This window comes from Aegilops tauschii, chromosome 2, assembly GCF_002575655.3.
Source record: "Aegilops tauschii subsp. strangulata cultivar AL8/78 chromosome 2, Aet v6.0, whole genome shotgun sequence".
Lineage (NCBI taxonomy): Eukaryota > Viridiplantae > Streptophyta > Magnoliopsida > Poales > Poaceae > Aegilops > Aegilops tauschii.
Window position 1 is genome coordinate 52074305 of NC_053036.3, and position 21659 is coordinate 52095963.

Below are 21659 nucleotides of genomic sequence, written 5' to 3' on the forward strand. Positions count from 1 at the left end.
GCAGGAGGTAACATTTGGAGCTGCCGTTGCGTTCGTCTATCAATTTTTTTTTGAAATGAAGGTAAAACATTTGCCTCATCGATTAATTAAGAACAAGAGAATTGCCCGGTTAATTAACAGAAAACCAGACGAAAACCGATACATATAGACCACATGCGGACTACTCACTAAAAAGAAAACTCCATGACCCCACGGTTAACCCGACAAACATACATAATGCGCAACAACCACAACCCCTCGCACTTCTACGTCGCAATGAAACCCTCAACGAAATCAAGGTTGAATACAATGGACACCACAAAATCCGCGGAGATGAGCCAATCGGAGATGATGGTCGAAGAGACGGAGCATCATCCATTAAGCAGCCGCGGACGCCTTACCAATGGCGCCACTCTTCTTGCTTATTCTCCTGAGAGCCTTCTCCGCTAGGAGGCAATCAATCGCCTTGCCAAACCCAGGGCTAGCTGCCTCCAAACCATTGAGCAAGCGGCAAAGCTTTTTTGCAAAGACCACATCGTCAATACGTGCCAACATACTTTCACGATTAAAGACGGGCGATCGGGTGGTCTTCAATGCCTCAGAATTAGGTGCCAAAGCACCTACCTCATCAACCTCGACACCCACAGATGCCACCTGACCAACAACCACAGGTGGGACAACAATAGTAGCATCCAAACCTCCACGGTCCACAAAGGCGATCGGCTGACTGGGCTCCAAAGACGCCCCTCCAAGCGATCTCCTTAGGAAGCACCATCGAAATAGGCGAAGTGCCCCCCCCACAAATCTTCTGCAGCTCGGGCATAACCTGTAGCACCAGAGCCACGACCTCAACAATGGCTTCACTCCCATAACTAATCGGCACGACAGACAGCAACGACGGGCAGGATGCAGCATGAGGGGAGAAATCTCCATACATACCTGCATCCCCATCGGCAGAACCAACTTGAATCTCGGGCAGCAGGGACACAACGGGCACAACCTGAAGCTTGGCGAGAGCGGCCAATGTCAAATTTGAAACGAGGTCCTTGGAGCAATAATAAACCCTAAGAAACTATATATCATCAAATAAACCCTAATAAAGTATATATCATCAAATAAGGGAGGAATAATAGATTATTGTGTTTTCAAACAATTCAAATTTAGGATCACTAATTTTGTTCATTCATTGGGAAAAGTTTCTAAAGTTCCTGGATTAAACGTTTTTTAGTGGAGTTCCCGCCCCGACGTCATTGTCCCCACCTCGCACCCACACCGCCAACCTCCACCCATAGACGTCGTTGTCCCTTCCCTTCCTGGATAGGGAACCTCCCTCCTAACTGCCTATCAGCCTATCCACTCGACTGAGAGTTGGAACCAGTGTCCCAAACGTATCCCTGGTTTTGGGATTCCGTTGGCGAGATATGTTGGTCCATTGTGGTAGAATCAACTACCCTTGAAGTGTAGGCGAGATACATGGTTGCAGCATCCCATGCGGCCGTTGTGAGGGGAGCCCCATATTGTAGCAGTGAGTGGCCCCGTCTCTAGCAAGCTCCCCTGCGCTGCGTTGCAGTAGTGCGGCCAATGCGTTGCGGTGATACGGCCAGCGGCCCCAACCCCCTTGCATTATGCGTTGCAACACTGCAATGGGCGGCACCCACCTCCGGTTTCCCGTTGAGTGCTGCATTGCAGCATTGTGGTGAGCGGCGCCCGCCTTCAGCCTCTCCCTTCGTGCCGTGTTGCAGCACTGTGGCAAGCGACATTTACCCCCGGCACCCCATTGCATGCTGCATTGCAATATGTCGGTGACCTCACAACATCACTACCTCGGTGCCCGCCAACAACACACCCGACCTTGTGGCGGCGTTGGCACGCCCGCAGAATACAACAACACACTCTCCCCGCACACACTCACGCCAACCCTTTGTGTCGCCTACTCCACCCCTTAAGGTTGCAACACTAGCTAGCCACCGCTTGTTGCAGCACACGGCCGGCTCGCAACATCATGTGTCATCCTGCTTGCAGCAATGGAGATGTTGGCGTCCTTCCCGTATCATCGACGCATCTCCGGGTGTCCCCCTCACAATAGTAATGTTGTAGCAATTGTGAAGAGCCTGGAGCCCACGCGAGGATGAATGCAGGGAGTAACACACATGGGCATACTGTTGTGGAATAGACGGGTGACGTGATGAGATTATGCAGTCATGAAGGCGTGTTGGTTGTATGAGACACGAGACATGTGGAAGGAGATGAAGAACCTAAGAAGTACTCCGTCCTTTCCAAAATATAAGGTGTGTGTTGACCTTTTTGATCTTCATCACACAACTTTGACTATGATTTTCACTTACTGTATGCCTAAAAAATTATTATAAAGACATATGAAACACAATTGTTTTGCAAGACAAATACAATGATAATACATGTTCAATCCATGTACTTTGGTATATATTATGGTCAAAATCATGCATCAAAGACCGTGCAAAGTCAAGCGTGTCTTATATTTTGGAAAGGAGACAGTATCTCGTAAAAGGATAAGATCAAAATAAAATAAATAAAGTTATGGGAGCGGGGAAAGGTATGTGTCCAGGACACTTGCGGTGGAGGGAGGCGGCGTGCTATAATCAATCTGGTTATTAAGAATGTTTTCCAAGAAATTTTGTGTAAGGACTGTTCTACGAGTGCGGCGTTTCTGCTCCCAAGCTCATCTGCACCCCCCAGGAAAAAAGACAAAACAAATACTAAAAAAATTCCAATTTTTTTATGTGGTAGATAAGTTTATGCATGAGGTGCACTCCAAATTTCAACTCATTTGGAAATCTTAGCAACTCTCAGCAAAAAAGACAAATTCAGGGTCTATAAAAAAGTTTACTGTTAACACACTATTTTGACCCGATTTGTTTTTTTTCTTCTGAGAGCTGCTCAGATGTTCAAATAAGTTGAAATTTGGAGAGAACCTCACGCATACAATTGTCTATCACACAAAAAAATTGGATTTTTTTTTGAATTTTTTTAGTATTTATTTTTATTTTATTTTCTGACCGGGTGCAGATGAGCCTGGGCACCGAATTGGATTTTCGCTGTTCTACAATCTATACCGATATAGAACGTACTTCCTTCGTGATTCAAATTTGAACTAAAGTCACGACACTTATTTTTGGATGTAGGGAGTATAATTTTAACTGAAGTGACACATAGCATTATTAAGCTAACCCAACCAAGCATTTTAGCGATGAGAGATGGCATCTTTTTAGTGATGAGAGAGGAGCTTAGCAAAATGAACAAGTGGGTGGCCGACGCGTGGGTCCATACTCACTCATGGGCTCGTGAGCAACCGCGTGTTGGAATTCAGCCCAAGCAGACATCGAGACCACCGCAGAACCAACCAGTCGCCTCCACACTACGCTCAGAAACTCCCAAATCCACAAACCCTCGCCTGCGCCGCCGTTGGCCATGGCCGAGCAGGTGGCACCCTTCACGACAGCGGCCGGTGCACGGTGCCATGGCGCCGACTTGCACAAGATGGAGGAAACCGCGGAGTTCAATAGAGTGTGTTTACTTTGCCCAATAGGAGGTGAAAGAATGTACAAGGATGCTCTCACATTCTACCTTGGAGATTGAGTATCTAAAAACTTGCTAAGCTCATCTGCAATCTATTATACAACATTCGTCCTTTGTTTTTCATTTCTGCTACTCATTAGATTGCTTGCCACATAGTGGACGTTCATATTGAGCATCATCTAGAGTGAAATGCTACCCCACTTCATCATCAAACACTATACTTTCTTTCGTCCGCCTTTAGATCTTCTATGTGTTTCAAATAGGCATCCCATTTTGGTTGGTCTTTTAGAAACTCCCAACAATGCTCAAACATAAATGGACCGTCTTGTTTGTGATGTGCCTCATAAGTTTGCATTGCCCTCTTCTTTAAATCTGCATCATTTTCACCACTACAGCATCAGCCTCCTTCTAGCTCATAAAACCACAACCCTTTTCTTAATTCTTCCAAAGCGACCCTTCACATTTTTGGGGATGATATTGCTGTAGACAGCATCAACATCATTCCAATATTGGTCGTTCTTCTTGTAATTCGATTGGATCGGGTCTGTTTGAATTATTCAACCAGGCACTGACCTGGAATATTATCAAAAGGGGTTTATTGTCGTGCTAGTAATGCAACACATGGAGCCAGCATGCATACTAAAAAAACTTACCAGTCGAAGCTCCTGTTTTGCCGATAGCAGGCGTTTTTCAGTCCTTGCATAATGGTCACCATTAGCGTCAACGTTGATTGGTTGTGGCGAACTCCCATTGTTCACCAGGTTGTGTGGCTTGGTGTGTTCTCAAAGAAACTAAGGAAACCACCAGGTGGGTGAGAATCCACTCCCCGGCTCAACCAATACTACATGATCAAACAATTGACTTCGCACTACATCATGTTTTTAAACAAATGGCATACAATTTCCCTTTCCCCAGCAGCCAGTCCCTTTGCTTCCAAAAACTCTGTTCCTTTGCTTCCACATGCTCCAGCAAATCAGAATGTAAAATGCCGTGATATTGGGTTTGGGCAGAGCCATCCCAGAAACCCCAACCATACTATCCCTGAATGCACACACAATATGGTCAAGGGGCGGCTGGGCATGGATGGATGTACAACACCTATGCAAAGACGCCATGAGGACAGAGCTGAAGCTCCTCTATTTGGTTATGGCGCTTCCCCTGCCTCAAGTGTAATGCTTCGCTACTGTTACCCTAGGTTTTCTACGCCTTTCATGTTTGAAAAGAACCTCAACTATCTATCATGTTCCATTCAAGAGATGGAACGGAACAGGGGGAGCCATTTTCGGCTACCCATTTATCTAAAAAAAAAACACCAGGAATGGAACATTTAGCCACAATGAAATGGTTCAAGGAGCATAGATAGATAGATAGACAGACAGGGAAATTGGTAACACGGGTTACAGGGCAAGTAAAATATCGGTTGATAGCACTACGCACCAAGCCGCAAATTCGACAGACCAACATAAGGCCGCAGGTAGCAATAGATATACCACATCCACTCCATGGCTTGCAACGAAAACACAACACCCCACTACTCCACAGAGGCTAAGCTTGGAAGACCCCCGCGTCGAACGAAAACGGGTCAGGGAAAGAGAAATCCGCCCCGGTTTTGAAGTTCCAGGGAGCACCCCCTGGTTGTCCCTGGTTCACAACCACAAACTGGTAGCTGGACTCAGATGCCATGTTTCCGCAGCTGTGTCTCACCTTGGCCACCGCCTCCTTCGTCGAGTACGGTGTGAAGCGTGGATTGGCCATCACGATGAACGCGGACCGCAGCGAGCGCGCGCTACCGAAGAACTCCAGGAAGCCAACCTCACCAGTGTCCCCTCGGAACTCGCGGAGGCACATCGTGTGGATGCGCAAGACGGCATTTTCGATGGGACCAGACTCCTCCCAGAACTTGCGGGTGAGGTGGTTACCAGTGGGTTGATCGCATCTTTTGCTCTGCAAAAAACAGATTAGATCGGTCAATAGTTGGACGTACCAGAATTCAAGAGGCAAAGCAATATAAATCAAAATATCAGTAACAAATATCATAACATAAACAGATGAACATGAGTACAGACGACCTGATTATTGAGAATAAATGGTAATGCTTGGCTTATTTTAGCTATATTGGTCTAGAATAAGAATGTACTGTATATGATATTTTGTCAGGTATGCCTAGTCATAATAACGCCGTTATCATCATCTTATTCTGTTATTCACGGGCAAATTACTCAGCCTAGCATGCATAACACAATATGTAAGGGCATTTTTATCCTTTAGTTGGTTTTGGTGATTGATGACAATACTTTTGCGGACTAATCATGTGCATCAAATATTTCAGATATATTGACTAGGCACAAGATGTTTTGGTTCCCCTCGAAGGCTATGGAAGACGGCGTTTCTCTTCGGTTCTTTTCGGTGGTATTGAGTCGTAGGGAAGCCGTACTATTAAGAGGGGGTCCGCGTTGGAAAGGTTGGGTGGATTCATCACGTACACATCTTCCTTTGCACCTCCTTTCCTCTAGCCTTTGGAGCATCCTATGTTTTCCTTGTCTATGCAATATTGCTCTTGCTTGCCGAACTAAGGCATGCGGTAGTACTGCTCCCTAGAGCAGTAGTACCGCAGGACCTTGCGGTAGTACCGCCAGCTGGTGCGGTAGTACCGCAAGGGCCCACGGTAGTACCGCTTCTAGTAAGCGGTAGTACCGTGGTCCCTGACTTAGTTCCGCAAGTATGCGGCAGTAAGGGGCGGATGTAATTTTTTACATCCGCGCCCCGCGCAGTAGTACCGCAGCTGGCTTACGGTACTACCGCGTCGGGTTTTTGCATCGACTCCAACTCTGCGGAAGTAGCCACGGATGTAATTTTTTATATCCGTGCCTTCCCATCCCTGGAGAGTCCCTGCCTTGCGGTAGTACCGCAAGGGGGAGCGGTAGTACCGCGCCAGTAGTACTACCGCCCTCTGCCTTAGTGCACCTTTGGTTGTTCTGGTCTCTGCTGTGTGGGCGGTAGTACCGCGGGGCCCTGCGGTAGTACCGCGTGCCCCTGCGGTAGTACCGCGCCTCAGGTGCGGTAGTACCGCGCTGCGCAGGCTGAGTTGGTGGATAACGGTTGGATTTGTCGTTCCACTATATAAGGGGTGTCTTCCTCCTCTAATTGACCACCTCTTCCACCTCCATGCTCCATTGTCGCTCCAAGCTTCATTTTCGCCCGATCTCCTTCCCTAGCCAATCAAACTTGTTGATTCTCTAGGGATTGGTTGAGAAGGCCCCGATCTACACGTCCACCAAGAGAAATTTGAATCCCCCCACTAATCCCTTGTGGATCTTGTTACTCTTGGGTGTTTGAGCACCCTAGACGGTTGAGGTCACCGCGGAGCCATAGTCCATTGTGGTGAAGTTTCGTGGTATCGTTGGGAGCCTCCAATTAAGTTGTGGAGATTGCCCCAACCTTGTTTGTAAAGGTTCGGTCGCCGCCTCCAAGGGCACCAATAGTGGAATCACGACATCTCGCATTGTGTGAGGGCGTGAGGAGTATACGGTGGCCCTAGTGGCTTCTAGGGGAACATTGTGCCTCCACACCGCTCCAACGGAGACGTACTTCCTCTCAAGGGAAGGAACTTCGGTAACACATCCTCGTCTTCACTGGCTCCACTCTTGGTTATCTCGTGCCTTTACTTGTGCAAGCTTATTTGTGTTGTATCTCTTGCTTGTGTGTGTGCTTATTGTTATTGCATCATATAGGTTGCCCACCTAGTTGCATATCTAGACAACCTACTTTGATGCAAAGTTTAAATTGGAAAAGAAAAGCTAAAAATTATTAGTTGCCTATTCACCCCCCTCTAGTCAACTATATCGATCCTTTCAATTGGTATCAGAGCCTCGTCTCTTTATTAAAGATTTTACCGTCCGAAGAGTATGGTTGACGTCGTAGACGGTGTGGAGGAGCACTCCGGTGTGAATCCGGTCTCGTCTACGGGAGATGGGGGAACCGCGGTCTCTCGTGAGGAATTCAATGTGGCGTTGGACACATTGAAAACCTCCATGACGACCGAGGTCGAAAGCATGTTTAATAAATTCTTAGAAGGGCTTAAACTTTCCACCGCACCATTGAAAGTGGGTGATCCCACTAACAAGGTGACGGATGCTACCTCCGACAAGGGGGAAGCTACTAGCGAGAAAGCTCCTTCTTCTAGTGGTAAAAATGGCACCAACATCTTTGCCCATGTGGAACCTCCACCTGTCTATGGTGGACCGCTTCCTTCCACTCATTTGAATCATGCCGGCCCTGCCCCTAAGATTGAGAAGAATGTAGAATTTGATTCTTGGGTCTATCATTTTAAGCGTCATTTAAATCATGTGAACACTAACCTTTGGAGAATCATTGAAGAAGGTTTCTATCCGCATGACCAAAGCAACTTCACTCCTAGAGAAGTCGTGGACCATCAATTCAATGAGAATGCTCTCTTCATCATCCAAGAAGCAATCCCACCAGAAGATCTTCCTCATCTCCGGCCTTACACCAATGCCAAAGATGCTTGGCAACAAGTGATTTCCCTCTATCGGGGAAGCGCAAGCATTCAACGCTCCAACTAGAAGTGGTGCAAGATGAAGCCGATGAGTTTGCAATGAAAGAAGATAAAGAACCTCGTGAGCTTTATCGGAGAGTAACCAAACTCACGGTCTCTCTCCGAGATCATGGAAGTAAGGACACGGATGACAATTGGATCAAGCGCAAATTCCTCAAGGCAATGATGCCCTACCACAAAGCCATGTCCTCCGTCATTCGTCAAAGGCCGGACTTCCACACCTTGTCCTCAAGTGAAGTGTTGGATGAGTTCGTTGCTATGAGCATCTTGGACAAGACCGCCGACAATGCAGTTCTTCGCTCTCAAAGAGTAAAGAAGCCCAACCTTGCTCTAAAGGCCAAGGTTAGTATGGAGGAAGAGGATGAAGAGGAAGAAGAGGAGAGCAACCTCGAAGATACGAAGTATGCCTATCATGAGCACATGGCTCTTGCTTCAAGGGAATTTTAGAGCAAGAAGAACTCAAGGCCAAACTTCAACAAGAACAATTCAAGTGGCGCAAAGGGCAAGCAACGAGTGAGGACTTGCTTCAATTGTGGCAATGTGAGCCACTTTGTTGCGGAGTGCCTTACGAGAGGAGGGAAGACAATGGTGGCAAGCTCATCCGAAAGGACAAGGCCAAGTCGTTCCCCAACAAGAGAAACTTCACCAAGAAGACTCCTCCCAAGGCATTGGTGGTACAAGAAGAGTACAATGAGGATGATGACGATAATGAAGATGGTGAGTCGGTTGCCATGGCCTCCATTGCCATTGCGATGACTCCACGGATGTCTCTCTTCGACTCACCCAATGAGAACATCACCACCAAGTGCCTCATGGCTAAAGCCACCAACAATGTAACCCCAACATCAAAACTACCATCATTAATCATCCTTCTTCGACGGATAGCTTTGATGAACATGAGGGGACAAATGTGGAGAAGAATGAGTTTGAGACCTTTATGGGTAAACTCAAGGGTAAATCCAAGAAGCACTTCGTTGCTCTCTTGGAACAACTTGGTGAAGCCAATGACATGATCGAGGCTCACGAAGATACCATCTCTAAGATGGAGGGGCATAGTCGTGACTATGCCGATGAGATTTCGGGTCTTTCCAATGCTCTTGACGAAGAGCGTGGTCTTCGTTTGGCTCTTGAGGAGTCACACAACGATGATCATGCTAAGTTAAAGAAAGATCTTGATCATGCTCTTGTTGTGTCTCGTGTGCTAAACTCCGAGAAGGCAAAGCTTGGGGTTGATCTTGCTAGACTCAAAGAGGATTTTGACATTCTCGACAAGGCTCACAAAGTCTTGAAGGGTGTTCATGCTAGCCTCAAGGAGTCTCATGATCAACTCCAAGTGAAGCTAACTAAGGAGAAAGCCACCTTTCCTCATATGGTGTTAATTGATAATGCAAATGCTACTAACCCATGTTGTGAGCATGTGCATCTTGTTGAGGAGAATGCTAAGTTGAAGGACCAACTTGAGAAAGGCCTTGTGTCATGCATACAAGGTGAGAAGAACCTCAACGACCTTTTGAGCAATCAAAAGGAAGTTGTGGCCAAGGAGGGGATTGGGTTCGCACCCAATCCCAAGAACAAGAAGAAGAATGACAAGACCAAACGACCTCCTCCTCTCAAGCAAACGTTTGTGAAGGAGGGAGAGGGTGCTTCCAAGGAGAAGAAGAACAATGCGAAGGGTGGCGGTGTCAAGAAGGGCAATGCCACTCCTTCCAACAAAGCCGGCGACTTTAATCCTTCTTATGTGTTATGCCATGCTAGTGATGGGCATGTTTATGCCAAATTTGTTGGTTCTCCTCATGAGTACATTGAATGGTCTATTTGGGTTCCTATGACCCTTGTTACTAACATCAAAGGACCCATTACAAAATGGGTACCTAAAACCAAGCATTGATCTCTTGTAGGTGTTTGCTTCCGATGGGGGATCATGGTTGCTCGATAGTGGAGCTACAAATCATATGACCGGAAGCAAGGACTTGGTGGTGGACGTGCACAAGATTCCATCTATGCCCACCAATGTTGAGTGGGGTGATGCCTCGTCTCCTAAGGTATTGGGACTCGGCAAAGTTGTCATTTCTCATGATCTCACGATCGAGAAGGTCATGCTTGTTGAGTCCCTTGCATACAATTTACTTTCCGTTCGTCAACTTGCAATCATGGGCTTTGCCACTTTCTTTGATATTGATACCGTGGCCCTCTTGTGGAGCAAGACTCCTAAAGTAGCCTTTGTTGGGCATGTCGAGAACGGTCTCTATGTGATTAACCTTTTGGAGCGACCCACTAAGACCGCGACATGCCTAATGGCTAAAGTTGACGTGGGATGGCTTTGGCATCGCCGTTTAGCCCATGTCAATATGAGATCTTTGCAAAGTCTTCACAAGGGGGACCATGTCCGTGGACTAACGAATGTTAGTTTTGCTAAAGATCGTGCTTGCAGTGCTTGTATCGAAGGAAAGCTACATGAGAAGGCTCACCCTCCCACGACTATCATTTACTCGAAGAGGCCTTTGGAGCTCCTTCATTTGGATCTCTTTGGGCCTCCATCTTTTGATAGTCTTGGGGGTAGGAAGTATTGCTTGGTGATTGTGGATGACTATTCAAGATACACTTGGGTGTATTTCTTCAAGAGGAAGAGTGAGACCCAACAAACCGTCATTGACTTTGCAAATGAAGCCCAACGTCAACACAATGCAAAGATCTTGACAATAAGAAGCGACAACGGCACCGAGTTCAAGAACTACACCTTGGATGAGTTTCTTAGTGATGAGGGGATCAAGCATCAATATTCCGCACCTTACACCCCTCAACAAAACGGTGTTGCGGAGAGGAAGAACCGGACGTTGATGGATGCGGCAAGGACCATGATGGCGGAGTTCAAGTCTCCATACAACTTTTGGGCCGAAGCCATCAACTCCGCGTGTCATGCATCCAATCGGCTCTACCTCCGCAAGGGCTTGAACAAGACTCCATATGAGATACTCACCGGTAACAAGCCCAACCTCAACCTCAAGTATTTTCGGGTGTAAGTGCTTCATTCTCAAGAAAGGTGTTCGGTTGTCTAAATTTGAGGCTAGTGCTTATGAGGGCATATTTGTTGGTTATGCTACAAACTCTCATGCTTACTGTGTCCTCAATAAATCCACGGGACTTATTGAGGAGACGTGTAACGTGGAGTTTGATGAGAATAACGGCTCCCAAGTGGAGCAAAGTGGCACTTGTGATGTAGGTGATGAAATTCCTCCTCAAGCCATAAGAAGAATGGGAATTGGTTTTATCCTACCCATTGAGGAACCCCTTGTGGCCGAAGGAGAAGGACAATGCTCCACTCAAGTGGAGCCATCACCAAACCAAGGCCCACACGCTTCCGAAGAACAAAGTGAAGGCCCTCACCCTCATGAACAAGACCAAGGGCAAGATCATGCTCAAGACGGTGTTGACACACCAAGTGATGCCCAAGGTCAAGTTCTCTCCTTCGAGCAAGTTCAAGATCAAGAACAAGCTCAAGACGACGCTCAAGATGATCAAGTGACCGCTCCTCAACTCACCACCGAGGAAGAATTGGAGCGTCGTGCCGCCAAGATTGCATCCAAGCTCTCCACCAAGGGTCATCTCATGAAGAATGTGCTTGGAAGCATTCAAAAGGGGGTAAGCACTCGTAGACAATTGGCAAACTATTGTGAACATCACGCGTTTGTCTCTTGTGTTGAACCCCAAAAGGTATATGAAGCACTCGAAGATCCGGATTGGCTTAATGCCATGCATGAAGAACTCAACAACTTCGAGTACAAAAAGGTGTGGAGATTAGTGCCGAGGCCAACGGGGAACCACAATGTCATTGGAACCAAGTGGATATTCAAAAACAAGCAAGATGCTCATGGGACCATCATTCGCAACAAGGCACGATTGGTGGCACAAGGCTACTCCCAAGTCGAGGGTATCGACTATGGTGAAACCTTTGCTCCCGTTGCTCGCCTTGAATCTATTCGTTTGTTGATTGCTTACGCTTCTCATCACAACTTTAAGTTGCAACAAATGGATGTGAAGAGTGCTTTTCTTAATGCTCCTATTAATGAGTTGGTTTATGTCAAGCAACCCCCCGGGTTCGAGGATCCCTACTTTCCCGATCATGTGTATCAACTCGATAAGGCACTCTATGGCCTTAAACAAGCCCCACGTGCGTGGTATGACCACCTTACCGAGTTGTTACAAGATCGTGGGTTTGAAGTTGGGCTAATCGACCCCACTCTTTTTACTAAGAAGGTCAAAGGGGAGTTGTTTGTATGCCAACTATATGTTGATGACATTATCTTTGGTTCCCCTAACAAAGCTTTCAATGAGGAATTTGCCGCACTCATGACCTCAAAGTTCAAGATGTCTTCCATGGGAGAGTTGAAGTTCTTTCTCGGTTTCGAAGTAAAGCAAAGAAGAGAAGGAACCTTCATCAACCAAGCCAAATACACTCAAGACATGCTCAAGAGATTCAAGCTAAGTGATGTCAAGCCGGCGTCCACTCCCATGCCCACCAAGTGCCAACTTGACATCAATCCCAATGGTAAAGCGGTGGATCAAAAGGTATATCGCTCCATGATTGGTTCCTTGCTTTACCTTTGTGCATCTAGACCGGATATCATGTTGAGTGTGGGAATTTGTGCACGGTTTCAAGCCGCACCTAAGGAAAGCCACTTTGTGGCGGTCAAGCGAATCTTTTGATATTTGGCTCATACCCCAAACTTTGGCTTATGGTACCCAAGAGGAGCAAACTTCAAGCTTGTAGGGTATTCGGACTCCGATTGGGCGGGAGACAAACTGGATAGGAAGTCCACTTCCGGAGGGTGCCAATTTCTTGGTTGCTCTTTGGTAAGTTGGTCTTCTAAAAAGCAAAGTTGTCTGTCTCTCTCGTCCACCGAAGCGGAGTATGTGGCAGCCGGTAGTTGTTGTGCACAACTCTTATGGATGAGGCAAACTTTAAAGGATTACAGTGTCATTTGTGACAAAGTGCCTCTCTGGTGTGATAATGAAAGTGCCATCAAGATTTCTCTCAACCCCGTGCAACACTTCAAGACGAAGCATATTGAGATTCGGTATCACTTCATCCGAGATCACATTAGGCAAGGGGAGATTGAGCTCCACTACGTCAACACCCATGATAACCTTGCAGATATTTTCACGAAGCCTTTGGATGAAGCAAGATTTCGCGAGTTAAGGCATGAGCTAAATATCATTGATTCAAGCAATGTTGCTTGAACCCTTGCACACCCCACCACACTCAACTTGTTATCTAATCTAGGTGTAGGCATGGACATAGGGGGAGTGTTGTTCTCTCAATGAACTCTCCCTCCCCCATTATGCATAAAGTGATCAACTCTTTCATATTAGCCATTTTTATGGTACTTGTGCTTCAAAGACGAGTTTTGGTCATGGGCCCAAGGATAATTTTCACGGTGCCATACCAATTGACTCAAACATAGGTGGCTCCGGCCACCGCCCTCTCCGTGGAGAGTTTGTGTCTCATTTGGGTCTGTGTTGTCTCTTGCCTCTCTTCCTTCGTGCCAAGCTTGTGCTTGTGGTGTCCAGTGTGTTAGCTCTTTGGTGTGGTCTCTCGCTTGAAGGTTCCGTGCTTCGGTGTTCTCTCTTTTGGTCGAAACTATCTTTCTTGAGCTCACGGTACTACCGCGGCCTGCCACGGTACTACCGCGAGGGGGGCGCACGGTACTTCCGCACCCAGCGCGGCAGTAATTTTTTACTGCCGCCTGGAAGAGCCGTACTACGGCCTTGGTGCGGTACTTCCGCCCGGGCGGTACTACCGCAATGACGTGCGGTACTACCGCGTAAGGAGCACATGGTACTTCCGCACCCAGCGCGGTAGCAATTTTTTACTGCCGCCTGGAAGAGCGGTACTACGGCCTAGGTGCGGTACTTCCGCCCAGGGCGGTACTACCGCAATGACGTGCGGTACTACCGTGTGAGGAGCGCATGGTGCTACCGCACCCAGCGCGGCAGTAATTTTTTACTGCCGCCTGGGGGAGCGGTACTATAGTCACGGTGCGGTACTTCCGCCCGGGGCGGTAGTACCGCGATGACTTGCGGTACTACCGTGCAGTCGAGGGCGTGTGGGGGTTAAACACGGGCATGGGGGTTCCAACTCCCCCATACCCATTCGTCTCTCTCCCCACTTCATCTCTCTCTCTCTCACTCAAGAACGGCGCCGGAGGTCATCGCCGGATCTCCGTCTCCGGCCGCTCTCCTCGGATTCCGACCGGTGGGATCATTCCCCACCACTCCCTCTTTCCATGGAACAAGGTTTCTCCCCAATCCCTCCCTTTTTCTTGTTCGTCTTGTTGCTTTTAGGTTTTGGGGAGATGCAAGTTGTTCTTGAGATTTTAGGCCAAATATATGCAAGAGTAGGATGTAGGAGAGTAGTTTTGTGTAGTGTTGGTACTTGCTATAGTTGTCCCATGATGGATTTGATCGACCGTAGTACCGCGTGTTGACACGGTTGTGCTCAGATCTCCATGGCTGTTTCAGATCTGCAACCGTGCGGTACTACCGCTCTTCAGGTGCGGTACTACCGCACGTCCGGTACTACCGCCCTGATGGTGCGGTACTACCGTGTCTACGGTACTACCGCTCCATGGTGTGGTACTACCGCACGTGGCGCACCACACGATACTACCGTCGTCTCATATCCCTCTTGTGGCACTTCTCACGTACCATGTCTACTTGTTTCTCCTGCTTTGCTATGGTCCTTGCATTGAACCTTCTCGTGTTTTGTGCGTGTTTGTTTTGTGGTGTGTGTTTTAGGTGGTGGCTCAGGTGCTCCGGCTCGCCGCTCCAATCCAAGCCGTGACACAGGATCGAAGCGTATGCGCAACACAGAGGAAGCATAGGGCTCCAATGCCCCCCAACGCAGAACCAAGACCACTGCCACCAAAGAGAAGGACCCCGCCAAGGGTATGGATGAGATACCGCTTGCTGAGTTCATCTCTCGGAGGAAGATCAATCCGTATGGAAACCCTCGTGCTAACTTTTGAGGGAATGATCTATTCTGGACCAAGCAGCAGAATCTCATCTATCTGGATGTCATCAAGGCCAAGCAAAACATCCATGTGGAGGTGAAGTGAATCAACTTGCATCACATGCGCAAAGAGGTGCACCGGAAATACTTTGGTGAGGCTTTGGACCTAGTGGAGGAATTTGGCATTGAGCATATCATCTCATTCCACAAAGACTATGATCCTGAGATCCTTGCTCAGTTCTTTGCCTCAGTGCATTTTCATCCCAATGAGGAAAGGACCATGACTTGGATGACCAATGGTCGGCAGCTGACTGCTACTTGGAAGGAATTCATGACCTTGCTTGGGGTTCCGGATGAGGGGCTCGCCACACCCCAAGGTGTTCGCCCTCATGCCAATCCCGAGTCTGCCAACAAGAACAAGTTTATGCCCTACTATGTGGAGAAGAGGCTCTCCAATGGCAAGTCATCTTGGGTTCTCAACTCCTTTCTTGACATCATGCACCGGATCTTCCGAAACACTCTCTTCCCACGCATTGCGGACAAGGACAAAGTGCATGCCTATCTTGTGGATATGATGCTCCTGTGTGAAGATGATCGCAACTCTCAGACACTACCACTTGATGTCTCACATATCATGTGGCATGAGCTTCGCTTTGCGGTCTACAACCGCAAGGTCCCCATCTATGGACCTTATCTGTTTGAGATGATATCGGCTACCTAGGAGCGGGTCTACCCTCAGGATGTGTTTGAGGCCCCTGGTTGGATCCGGCATGAGCCCATCAACCTCCGTATCAAGCCTCAGTGGGCCAACACTACCTCTCGTGCTGATACTGCGGCTGCCATGGACATGGATGCAGATGAGGATGAGGAGGAGGAAGCAGATGAGGATAGCTCTGAGGGTTACATCCCTCCCACCTCTGAGCCTTCTTGGGCAAAGCGACTGAAGAACAAGATGAAGATGTTGTTCTGTATGCAGGCAAAGGGGCAGTAGCAGACCCACGTGGCTTCCAAGGAGACTCGCCGCCGTGACAAGCGGATTTTCAGGACCTTTGGCGAGAAGATCTCTGGCGGGTCAGAAGTGAACATCACCCCAGAGGCAGAATGGCTGCACAAGCAGGGTTATCGGTGGACCGAGTCTGAGGAGGAGTCCGTCCCAGCTGCAGAGTCTGACGAGGAGCGTGCTAGTGACTACTCCGCTTGAGCCACCACTATTGTTGTAGGTGTCCTCTCTGCCTTTTTGGCGTCTCGATGCCAAAGGGGGAGAGAGTGTAGGATTTGCGAGTTGTGTCGTGTTTGGGTCAGTTGAACTTCGTTTATTTCGTTTGCTTTGGTTTGCTTTGGTTTGTGCTCGTGAGACTTCCGATCATATGGTGTAAGACATATGCACTCTATCGTACCGTAGTGAGCTTACTCTATCTTGTGCTAATTTCCTATGCTCCTGTCTATCTTGCTTAGCTTTAGCCTTATTGCATATGCTCCTGTCTATCTTGCTTAGCTTTAGCCTTATTGCTTGATTTGCCATGTCTATAAAATATAGGGGGAGTGTTGATCCTAGTATGTGTGTCGTGCAGTCCAAAGCACTCATCGAGATAGCACACATCTAGGGGGAGCCCGTCTATATTTTAGAGACTTGGGGTTTGCCCCCGCTCTTTGCGTTATACTCTCGTGCAAATCCCGTGTTGTCATCAATCCACCAAAAAGGGGGAGATTGTAAGGGCATTTTTACCCCTTAGTTGGTTTTGGTGATTGATGACAATGCTTTTGCGGACTAATCATGTGCATCGAATATTTCAGATATATTGACTAGGCACAAGATGTTTTGGTTCCCCTCGAAGGCTAAGGAAGACGGCGTTTCTCTTCGGTTCTTTTCGGTGGTATTGAGTCGTAGGGAAGCCGTACTATCAAGAGGGGGTCCGCGTTGGAAAGGTTGGGTGGATTCATCACGTACACATCTTCCTTTGCACCTCCTTTCCTCTAGCCTTTGGAGCATCCTATGTTTTCCTTGTCTATGCAATATTGCTCTTGCTTGCCGAACTAAGGCATGCGGTAGTACTGCTCCCTAGAGCGGTAGTACCGCAGGACCTTGCGGTAGTACCGCCCGCTGGTGCGGTAGTACCGCAAGGGCCCACGGTAGTACCGCTTCTAGTAAGCGGTAGTACCGTGGTCCCTGACTTAGTTCCGCAAGTACGCGGCAGTAAGGGGCGGATGTAATTTTTTACATCCGCGCCCCGCGCGGTAGTACCGCAGCTGGCTTACGGTACTACCGCGTCGGGTTTTTGCATCGACTCCAACTCTGCGGAAGTAGCCACGGATGTAATTTTTTATATCCGTGCCTTCCCATCCCCGGACAGTCCCTGCCTTGCGGTAGTACCGCAAGGGGGAGCGGTAGTACCGCGCCAGCAATACTACCGCCCTCTGCCTTAGTGCACCTTTGGCTGTTCTGATCTCTCCTGTGTGGGCGGTAGTACCGCGGGGCCCTGCGGTAGTACCGCGTGCCCCTGCGGTAGTACTGCGCCTCAGGTGCGGTAGTACCGCCCCTGCGGTAGTACCGCGCCTCAGGTGCGGTAGTACCGCGCTGCGCAGGCTGAGTTGGTGGATAACGGTTGGATTTGTCGTTCCACTATATAAGGGGTGTCTTCCTCCTCTAGTTGACCACCTCTTCCACCTCCATGCTCCATTGTCACTCCAAGCTCCATTTTCGCCCGATCTCCTTCCCTAGCCAATCAAACTTGATGATTCTCTAGGGATTGGTTGGGAAGGCCCCGATCTACACTTCCACCAAGAGAAATTTGAATCCCCCCACTAATCCCTTGTGGATCTTGTTACTCTTGGGTGTTTGAGCACCCTAGACCGTTGAGGTCACCACGGAGCCATAGTCCATTGTGGTGAAGCTTCGTGGTATCGTTGGGAGCCTCCAATTAAGTTGTGGAGATTGCCCCAACCTTGTTTGTAAAGGTTCGGTCGCCACCTCCAAGGGCACCAATAGTGGAATCACGGCATTTCGCATTGTGTGAGGGCGTGAGGAGTATACGGGGGCCCTAGTGGCTTCTTGGGGAGCATTGTGCCTCCACACCGCTCCAACGGAGACGTACTTCCTCTCAAGGGAAGGAACTTCGGTAACACATCCTCGTCTTCACCGGCTCCACTCTTGGTTATCTCGTGCCTTTACTTGTGCAAGCTTATTTGTGTTGTATCTCTTGCTTGCGTGTGTGCTTATTGTTATTGCATCATATAGGTTGCCCACCTAGTTGCATATCTAGACAACCTACTTTGATGCAAAGTTTAAATTGATAAAGAAAAGCTAAAAATTGTTAGTTGCCTATTCACCCCCCCTCTAGTCAACTATATCGATCCTTTCACAATACATGGCTCACACTTCATAGTAGAAGAAATTAAATGATGAGGATTGACTTGACAGATATATGCAAATAAGTGAGAACACCGCAAGCAACTAAATGTGCTGCAAGATGGAACAAATTTTTCAATTAACGTGTAGAGGAAATTGTTAAGAATAATAAGCTGAGATAAATAAGTCCGTAGTTTCCGTTAGCTGCCAGGAAGAAAAAGGTTAGAAAATAAAATGGTATTATAATTCCCTCGTGAGCAAATGGAGCATTTTTTGTAGGCTAAGATTCAGAATCTACACTGCATGCAGTGTTAACTGCTCAACTCTAAATACTGGAATCTATAGTGGTCCATAACTAAATGCTGGATCCGATTTGTAGTAGAAATGACAACTCTATATTTCAATGGGTGTACCGGACTTTACAAATTATGAAATAGCCTAGTAGTGCAGGCTACAGAGAGAAAAAAACAATGAAGCACGTTATCCTAACAAGATGTGCTGAGCATAAATCCATTGACGGTAAATTAAGATATATGTGAGGCTGCAAACTTCAGTCCAGAATGGACGACTTTGGTCTTAACAACATTTTGCCAGATATGTTCTTTAACAACACTTCTATAATAAATTAGCCAGGATAAGTCCCTAAGGTCCTGATATGACCAAACTAGCGTACTAGCATCCATACAGCAATTATGGTATTACCAATACCGAAACAGCCTCGAGAACTGTCGACATGAATGTGCTACTTTAATATGTGTAGCTTTCATAAGTCAGAAATAAGCATTGCATGTCTCATGTCTGTTACAGAAACAAAATCTGGACATACCTACAGAAGCAGAACACTATAAATCAAGATGCCGGCATAATAATTATTGTGCAGCAAAACACTAGCTTGCATCACTATAATCCCTCACATTACAGTGGACAAAACCAAAACGACCATATAAAGAGCTATCACAATGACAGATAATGATAGACTTGAAGTAAATAACAGGTAAGAGATCGATAGAAATGTAAGTAGAACATGAATTGGTGACAAATACCATAATGTGCAGTCTCTCCATGTTGGGAAAGCATTTGAGGAAGGTGGGAACCATCTTGACATCACTGCGAACCCCGAAACGCACATTCAAGCTCAGAATTTTCACGGTTGTGAGCATGGTACTTGTGCTTGCCTTTATCCCGGGCTGAAATTTTCCCAATTCAAGAAGAACATCACACAACTAATTGAGTCATCAGCTGAACATATTTGCTAACTGAACTAACAGAGACACGGGAGACCGGGGGATGTACCATGATGGCAGTTTTCCCAACCTCTAGGACCTGTCCTGGTTCTAAGAATCCAAACGTGTGCAGCTTGGGGGCATCGACAATCCTGACTCTGAAGGCACCACGACCGACTCTGCCAGAGGGGATAAGCCGCTCGAGGCATGGAGCCTTTGCCATGGTGATGCTCTCCATAACCGAGCTACAGATTTGCACGCAGCGTAGGCTCTGGCTGACGAGGCGTAGACACAGCTCCGTGCGCCATCCCTCAATATTGAGGATCTCCAGGACAGGGCTCCTGGCGACGAGGGACTCGATGGCGTCGTGCTCCATTTCAACGCTGCATATGCCGAGCTCGACAAGGTGGGGAAAGGGGGCACCGCGCAGGACGTCCGTGCTCGGCAATTTCCAGAAGCCGATGTAGAGGCTGGTGAGGGTGCTGACGCTGAAGAGAGTGGCGGGGAGGGGCACGTCTTGCGGCCATGGTCAATTGACGAGGACGAGATCTTGGACGCCCTTGGCGGCGAGGAGGTGGATCCACCGCGCGAGCTGGGCAAGGTAGGCATTCATGTGGCTGCAGACGAGGTCGACGCAGCGGAAGGGCCCCGGGTGCGCTTCGAGGATGCGGGACACGGCCGCGGTGACGGCCGGCGAGTTGGCGCGCGTAGGACGCTAGACGTGGCTGTCGGGGATGAGGTGGGCGTCGTTGAGGACGAGGGGCGTGGAGCGCCAGAGCGTGCGCCAGCAGGTGGAGAGCACGGCGGTGCGCGCGGCGTCCTTGACAGGGAGGCGAGTGACGATGTTGCGCAGGAGCTCGTCGGGGAGGCTGCTGATGCGGTCGACGCCGTTGATGGAGGCGGCGAGGGCCGTGAGCCGGCCGTTGTCGGTGAACGGCGGGCGGGGGACGAGGATGTAGATGTACGCTAGCACGTGCTCCACGAATTGGTCCACCTCGTGCGGGTCACAGCCATTGCGCCGCGATTCGGCCGCCGTCGCAGGATCAACGTTGGTGAACGGTCTCGGGTCAGCCATGGTCAGACGGCGGCGCCGGCGGATGAGCCGACGAGGGTTTGGGGATTCGACTGGGTGTGGGTGGACTGTGTGGCGATGGTGGGCCGTTCGTCTTATAAAGGGACCGAAGCAGTCTCTGTCTGTCTATGGTGGCCCTGGAATGTTGTTACTTGGTTGGGCCAAAGCCTGACACAAGTTGCTCATGGACCCACGATTCAGTCACTTATTTGGTTCTTTTTTATCCCTCAAAAAAAGTTTGTTTCTTTTTTTCCTTTTATTATGTCTCAATGAAACAACTTATTTTTTTTCTTTTGCTGAGCGATCTTGATCGCCACACTACAAGGGGTTTAGTATGAACGTCGTTCACTTATCTCGTAAAAAAAACTTCTTTCACTTAGTACCTGCCTATGGAGGATTGTCTTGTTTTTCGATAGGTGGCTAGGTTTGCTACTTCGTCGACGTCCCACCAACGTTGAGGTCTTGTCTACCACCTATCCCAATCCCTGCCCTACCCCAAGCTTGCGCAGACGCTCGGGCTGACTCAAGGGATGGCCCACTCATCTTCTCGCCCTTGGTGTTCTGTGGTAAGATCAGACAAGAGAGGCCATATTGGACTGTGAAGCGGCAAACATGGGGTCGACGGGATCGAACTTTAGGGAGGTGGAGAAGGGTAAGAAGGCATCAGGTGATGATGCCTGGAAGACTGAAATGGAACGAGGAACATGAATCTAAAAGAGGGGGAGATGGACGGCATCTTTGTCGAGGAGGGGGAGATTGGAGAGCCAACAAAGGTGTGTAGTGCCGAAGGTCAACACGAACAAGTCGTTCAAATGTGTCGTGCTGAACGGCACTCTGGAATTTGCATGGAGTCTTGCGCATGAACTGGAGATTCGCAGGGTTGATGACAACCTCTTCGT

At 48.4% G+C, this 21659-nt stretch overlaps 1 pseudogene; it reads right to left on the reverse strand.

Moving 5' to 3' along the window:
- Window positions 1-5079: 5079 nt before the first annotated feature.
- Window positions 5080-20763, reverse strand: LOC109763595 (putative F-box protein At1g67390; annotated as a pseudogene).
- Between the last annotated feature and the right edge of the window lie 896 nt (window positions 20764-21659).